A 6,751-nucleotide genomic window follows, 5' to 3' on the forward strand; every position below is an offset into this window, starting at 1 on the left:
TTACAAAAAACTCAAAACAAGAAAATTTATAGTACTGACTGTACAATAAAAACCAAAAAGCAATGTACACGTTCCCAAGATAACCCCAAAGACCACCACAAAGGAGGTGGAGGTGGGGTCTGATGACCCTGCAGAGCTAGCTCTCACCTTGCTCACCAATTTCAGATAAAGGAGATGTGGGGTGTGGGTGTATGTGCATGAATACATGTAAAAATAGAACCATTTACAGAAACTAACAGGGGATGTTTGACCCTGGAGGTCAGGACTCAAGCAGGGGAGCAGGGCCAGTTTAATAGAAATGGCAGATGCACAAAAGCATGCCCTTTCCTGAAGGATCCTCAGGTTACTAGACTGGCCCTAGGTCATCAGCGGAATGGAAAACTGCTCCCAGGCTGAGGTGACACTGCCAGCTGGAACCATGTTTGTTCCTGCTGGCTTTGCCACTGAACTGACTGACTCTCAGGGGCTGGAAACATGTGAGCTTCCTAGCCAGGAAACTGGAGGGCATCTTCATAGGCACAACCCCAAACCAACAACAGTTCTGCAGCTGAACTTGGCCTTCAGAGGAAACGTCTCAATGCTGCCTTTGAAGCCTGCCCCTGAGTGAGGATTTGTTTCCTACTGACTCTCCTTTGGCTAGAAAAGTGACAGGACTGAGTTGGATGGGATATAAGTTATGGGGCAGAGCTTCGGTGGCTTGCTTATCGAGAAGAATTGGAGCTGGAGTGGCTCCTGTGGCGGCGGCGGCCGGGGGAGCGGGATCGCCGACGCACAGGGGACCTGCGCCGTGGGGAGCGTGACCTTCTCCTCATTCGTGGGGGTGACCGGCGCCACATGGGAGGTGGTGGCAGCATTCTCCTGGGAGGGCTGAATCGCCTGGGGGGTGGCCTAGGCCAGGGGGCCAGCACAGCGGTGGCAGTGATTTCCTGGCCATCAATTTGTCCTCCATCCATATGCTTAAGCGCTTTCTCAGCTTCATCTGGATTCTCAAACTCCACATATGCATAGCCTTTAGATAGATGGGGATGCATCCTTTCTACAGGCATATCAATCATTTTAATTTTCCCATAGGTGGAGAATATCTCCATGATGTAATCCTTGGTCACATTCCTGGTAAGCCTCCCAATGTGTACTTTGGTGGGTTTAGGGGAAGGGCTCCGCCTTTTCCTTTCCTTTTCATCTCTTTTGGGTGGTTTGGATTTGGAGCGGGAACGCCGCCTATTGTCATGTCTGTGCCGAGAAGGACTTGGAGAGCCAGAGGAGCTGCTGGAGCTGGAGCTGCGGGATGTGCTAGAACTTCCCGAGCGGCTTGATGCAGACGAGGAGCTAGAGCTGCTGCTTGAGCCGGTACTGGTGCTGGAGCCTGAGCTGGAGGTAGAGCTGGACCGAGACCTGGTGCTGCTGCTACCACTGGAAGCGCTGCGCCTCTTGGGAGTTTTATCCCTGCCACGATCCTTCTCGCTCGACTCTTTGGTGACCCCTTTATCTTTAGAGCGATCCTTGGACTTCTCATCAGAGCGGTCTTTGCGTTTGGTAGGAGAAGGAGCCCTAGTGCTGGACTTTTTATTATTTTCTTTGACTCCTAGCAAGCTCTTCTTTTTCACTCCTGATAAATCCATTCTCCCCTTCTGAGGTGTTCAAAGCAGCAATGGCGGCCTCACTTATCTGAACTCTCACTTCTAACTTGAGTCTGAGAAACGATCCCTAATCGATTGCAATTTACGCCAAAGTGCAGCATCTTCCCGCCACCGCAACCTCCTCCCGCTCTCCTCAGCCGCTCGCCTTTGTTTTAATTCTGTAGCTTCTGTTGTTGGTTGTTGTGATACAGTTTTCATTTTAATGTTCATAGTTTTGATCCTCCTTCTAAACAAGTCCCTTTAGCATCACATATAACAGTGGTTTGGATCTGACGAACTCCTTCAGTTTTACTTTGTCCTGGGAGCACTTTCTCTGCCCTTCTATTCTGAATGGCAGCTTCACTGGATAGAGGAATCGTGGTTGTAGGTTTTTGCTTTTCATTACTTTGAATATTTCTTGCCAGTCCCTTCTTGCCTGCAGAGTTTCCTTTGAGAAACCAGCTGATAGTCTAATTGGGACCCTTTTGTATATAATTATCTTCTCTCTTGATGCTTTTAAGATTCCCTCTTTATCTTTAATTTTTGACATTTTAATTATAATGTATCTTGGTTTGGTTCTTCCGGGGTCCAGTTTATTTGGAACTCTCTGTGCTTCCTGGACCTGTACTTCTATTTCCTTCCCCAAGTTAGGGAAGTTCTGCTTCATTATTTTTTCACATAATTTTTTAATGTCTAGTTCTTCTTCTTCACCTTCTGGCCACCCTATAATTCAAATATTCACTCTCTTATAGTTATCCCAGAGGTTTCTGAGCTTCTCCTCATTTTCCTCACTTTTCATTTCCTCTTTCTGCACTGGTTGACTGTTTGTTCCTTCCCTATGTTTCGATTTGTTGATTTGATCCCCGGTTTTCCTTCCCTCACCACTAGTTTTGTATGTGTTTTCATTCATTTCAGCAGGACTAGCCTTCATTCTTTCCTGTCTTGGTTAAGTTTTGCTGTTATTTCTGTAAGCTGTCTCATAACTATAGCTCTGAATTGAGCCTCAGAAATATTATCTATCAGTTTGTTGTTAATTTGTGTATTTGCTTTTTGGTCAGCTGAGTGATTTGTATCTTTACCATTATCTCTGCCATCCTGACAGGTTTGTTTACCTTTCCTTCTTGGGCAGGGCTGTCACACCTCCTGTGCTATAGAGGGCGGAGCCCCATGCACTTGTCAGTACTGAGCGACACTTCTCACCACATCTTGGCACTTTGTGTGGGGGCGGGGGTCCAAGATGGATTCCTGCTGTTCACTATCTGCTGAGAGACCAGGAGCTCCTCCTCCATCCCCATGCCCTTTGGGCCTCACAATCTAAGGCAATGGGGGTAGAGGGGTCTGAGGCAATGGGGGTCTGCCTTCCCCGGTGTTGGAGTCATGAGCTGACAGGTCTGGGCTGCAGCCAGGTGTGCTCCCCTGGTGCTTCTTGTCTTACCTTAAATAAGGGTGTCTGTGCTTATTGCAGTTTCCCTGCTCATCACTGCAGCTGCCGCCACCAGCACAGCTTGATCTCTCTGCCCTGGCTTCGCTGCTCCTACCCGTCCAGATGAGCACCGCTTGTTTATAACTTCATACGTTGGACTTCCATGCAGCTTTATTTTCTGGAACTTCTGGTTATTTCTGGTTTTGCAGTAGTTGTAGTCCTTCTTAGCTGTGGAAGGAGATGGAACGTGTCAGTCTAGGCCTCCATCTTGGCCAGAAGTCCACTATCTTGAAATATACATAATCTCTCATGTCACATATGTAGCCTATAAGTACAGCAGATCCTTATATAACATTGTTTCATTCAAATTAGTTTTTTGAGTATATTTTAAGGATTATATGTTACAGTAGTCTCAGTTATTTCCTCTTTGCTTCCCTCTGCCTAGTACTCACCTTCCCCCAGCAATCTCACCCCCCTTAATTTATGTCCATGGGTCATACATATAAGTTTTTTGGCTTCACTCTTTCCTATATTATTCTAAAAGCCCTCCTGTCTATTTTGTACCAACCAATTAGCTTCTTAATCCATGCACCATTGCACCATTTATCCCTCTTCCCCTTCCCAGCTGATAACCCTCCAAATGATGCCTATACCTATGATTCTGTTCCTATTCTAGTTTACTTAAGTTGGATTTTGTTTTTATTTTTTAGATTCAGTTGTTGATAGTTGTGAGTTTTTCTTCATTTTAGTGTTCAGAGTTTTGATCTTCTTTTTCTTAAATAAGTCCCTTTAACATTTCATATAATAATGGCTTGGTGATAATGAACTCTTTTAGTTTTACCTTGTCTGGTAAGCACTTTATCTGCCCTTCCATTCTAAATGATAGCTTTGCTGGATAGCATAATCTTGGTTGTAGGTCCATTTTTTCATCACTTTGAATACTCCTTGCCAGCTCCTTCCTGTCTGCAAATTATCTTTTGAGAAATCAGCTGAGAGTCTTATAGGCAACCCTTTGTAGGTAACTCTCTTCTTTTCTCTTGCTGCTTTTAAGATTCTCTCTTTATCTTGAACCTTTGGCATTTTAATTGTGATGTGTTTTGGTGTGGTCCTCTTTGGATCTAGTTTGTTTGGGACTCTCTGTGTTTCCTGGACTTGAATGTCTATTTCCTTCACCAAATTTGGGGAGTCTTCCTTCATTATTTTCTCACATTAGCTTTCAATTTCTTGCTCTTTCTCTACTCCTTCTGGCAGCCCTATGATTTGGATGTTGGCATGTTTAAAGTTGTTCGAGAGATTCCTAAGCATCTCTTCATTTTTTTTTTCAATTCTTGTTTCCTCATTCTTATGGTTGACTTTTTTGTTCTTCTGTAAGTTCCAAATCATTGATTTGAACCCTGGTTTCTTTCCCTTTACCACTGGTTTTGTGTGGATTTTTTTTGTTTCACTTAGCATAGCCTCCACTTCTTCCCTTATGTGTTTGCCATACTCAAGCATATCTGTCAAGCCTGTGAGCATCTTTATCACCAGTGTTTTGAACTCTGCATCTGTTAAGCTAGCTATCTCCTAGTGTGTTAGGTTGGCTATCTCCTCGTCATTTAGTTCTCCCACTGGAACCTTGATCCATTCCCCCTTTTGTGGCATACTTCTCTGTCTCCTCAACTTGACAGGCTCCTGTGTTTGTTTGCCTCTGTGTCTTAGTTAGAGCTGTTCCTGTTACATTGTAAAGAGTGGAGCTTTAGGTATTCATCAGTACAGGGCGACCCGTTTCACCACGTTGTGGCACTGTGTGTGGCGGGGGAAGCATCTCAGAGGAAACAATGCCACTTGTTCAGCACTTGCCTTTTTTTCAGGCACTTTTCCCATTTTTATATGGGACTGGTGCCCCTATAGCTGTTGCCCTGGCCATTGTTTCCAGATTGTGTGGGTCTGCAGACGTTCTAGGACCATGGGGGCCCTTTAAACAAATGGACTCTGCTGAGAGACTGGCAGTTTCTTCCACTGCCCCAACTGCCACTGCTTTGCACAGTCAGAAGCAATGAGGCTTGATTTTCCCTGGTGCTGGGACTGTGAGCCTAGCTGTCTGTCCAGGAGATGGGAGCACTCTCCAGGTGTCCTTCCCCACTTTTTAAAATGTGTGTCTGTGCTTTCCACGGACCTGGCACTGCTGCCACCACACTGCATCCTCTCTGCCCTGTTTGTTGAACTTCTATGCAGCTGGATTTTCTGGAACTTCTGGTTGTCTGTGGTTTCGAGGTAGTTGTATTTCTTCTTAGTTGTGGAGGGAGATGCAGCATATCTGTCTAGGCCTCCATCTTGGCCAGAAGTTCAAATTAGTTTTGTTTTAACATAGAGGTAATGCCCTAGGACTTAATTCTTATCTATATTGATCACCCTAAGGTAAAATTAGTATTATTATATATTGTTTCACTTAAAGTTGGTGAATCTTATAGTAATCATAATCAGTGTGCATGAGAAATTAATAATAAATATAAACATTTTAAAATTTAGATAGAAGTATAGTGCTGTAGATCTTTTAAGAAGTTGAAACTGATATAGCCTTTTGTTTTCTATATAAGGTTCTCTGTGCTGCCAGAAATATTTAAATTATTCCAATGACTTTACCTCAACCTTTATCTTTGGCTTTATGTTATATATGTAAAAATGGACTAATGTTTTTTTTTCCTTTGCTTCAGTTTCTATGTTAGTCTTCAAATACATGACAGTGGCAATAATTCACACAAATAAATGCTAAATTGTAGTGTATCTTACAGCTAACATGTGCCTCCAGATTGCCACAAGTGACCATTTTGACCTGAAGTGGATCGAATCACAGGTAATCTTTTTTTTTTTTTTTTAATGAGTCAGTTAAATACTATTTTTTTAAAATTTTTTTTAAATTTTTTTTTATTTTGGTTTTTCAGTTACAGTTGTCCCCTTTTCCCCTAATTTCTCTCCCCCACCCATCCCACCCCCTCTCCTGCAATCATATCCCTCCCCATTGTCCATGTCCATGAGTCTTTTATGCAGGTTCTTTGACTAAACCCTTCCCTTACTTATCCCCCTTCTCTCCCTCTCCCCTCCCCCCTATTGACTGCTATTCTGCTCTTTGTTCTATTTAGTTCCTTTGTTTGTGTTGTTCTTTAGTTTCCTGTATTAGGTGATATCATATGGTATTTTTCTTTCTTTGCCTGGCTTATTTCACTGAGCATAATTCTCTCTAGTTCCATCCATGTTGTTGCAAATGGCAGGAGTTCCTTCTTTCTTTCTGCTACATAGTATTCCATTGTGTAAATGTACCACAGTTTTTTGATCCACTCATCTACAGATGGGCACTTAGGTAGTTTCCAGCACTTAGCTATTGTAAACAGTGCTGCAATGAACATAAGGGTGCAAAAAATATGGAACGCTTCACAAATTTGCGTGTCATCCTTGCGCAGGGGCCATGCTAATCTTCTCTGTATCGTTCCAATTTTAGTATATGTGCTGCCGAAGTGAACACACAGGTAATCTTTTTGTGCTCAGAACAAAATATGTTTACTTGTTTTAACACTGGTAAATGAGAACCCTATTGATAGTAGCCATTTGTTGTACTGTACAAAATAAAGATAATTCTAAAGAATGTGACTCCTTTGTGGTTATCTAAGGTTATTTTGAATGGTAAATTAAAATTCTTCTGGAAGAGTGTGTCTATACTGAATGTGCACCACTTTGA

The 6,751-nt window shown here is 43.1% G+C and overlaps 1 non-coding gene and 1 pseudogene across 1 annotated transcript; both read right to left on the bottom strand.

Moving 5' to 3' along the window:
* Window positions 1-1,773, bottom strand: LOC149996048 (RNA-binding protein with serine-rich domain 1 pseudogene; annotated as a pseudogene).
* A 4,658-nt stretch (window positions 1,774-6,431) lies between these two features.
* LOC149996049 (U6 spliceosomal RNA) lies at window positions 6,432-6,538 on the bottom strand. The gene has a single exon (XR_016507565.1). It is a non-coding gene; the product is annotated as a U6 spliceosomal RNA (small nuclear RNA).
* Window positions 6,539-6,751: the final 213 nt, after the last annotated feature.

The sequence above is a fragment of the Furipterus horrens genome, unplaced genomic scaffold (assembly GCF_987537825.1).
Source record: "Furipterus horrens unplaced genomic scaffold, mFurHor1.1.pri manual_scaffold_12, whole genome shotgun sequence".
NCBI classification, from domain to species: Eukaryota; Metazoa; Chordata; class Mammalia; order Chiroptera; family Furipteridae; genus Furipterus; species Furipterus horrens.